Consider the following 795-nt stretch of genomic DNA (forward strand, 5'->3'; position numbering starts at 1 on the left):
AAACTTAAAAAATACCATCCTCTAAATAACAAAAATAAAAAATCCTCTCCTCGATAAAAAAGATGCCACAAATAAAAAATACATACAAATTTATAAAAAAGTGCCTTGCTTTGATTTATTTGTTTGAAAATTGCAGCGATACTTTATAAAACTGCCATCCTCTAGATCAAATATGTATCTGAAGCAGTGTACAAATTTAGGGTATGTGAAGCGTGTAGCTGGCCTGCTCAGTCGTTCCTCTCACGCACACACTAGTAGCACGTCCACAACATGGGCGGTACACACACACTAATTACATCAACAAGGGGAATTTTTTTATAGAGAGTTTAGAGCTGAATGTAATGGAATATAATGATCCACTGGAGTCACTACTAGGAAAAGGGCTATAGATGATATGGTCACTAATGGCGTACATACATGTGGTGCGCCATTACTATATTCTAATGGCGCACCATGCCTCACCGTTGTATAGTGCACAGTAGTTTTGAAAAAAAAACATAAAAAAATTTGTTACTAATGGCGCACCGTTGTATAGTGCGCCACTACTAGTTGACATAGTAATGGCGCACCACACCCGCCGTGCGCCATTAGTAGTTTTGAAAAAAAAGTAAAAAAAAAATTGTTAGTAATGGCGCACCTGTGGACAGTGCACCATTACTAGTTTAACAAGTAATGGCGCACTGTCCAATGGTGCGCCATTACTAAGTTTTTTCCAAAAAAAAATTCAAAAAAAATTCAATTTTTTTTTCAAAACTAGTAATGGCGCACCGTGGGGTGGTGCGTCATTACTAGTTT

Source organism: Triticum dicoccoides, chromosome 6B (assembly GCF_002162155.2).
Source record: "Triticum dicoccoides isolate Atlit2015 ecotype Zavitan chromosome 6B, WEW_v2.0, whole genome shotgun sequence".
Classification (NCBI taxonomy): domain Eukaryota; kingdom Viridiplantae; phylum Streptophyta; class Magnoliopsida; order Poales; family Poaceae; genus Triticum; species Triticum dicoccoides.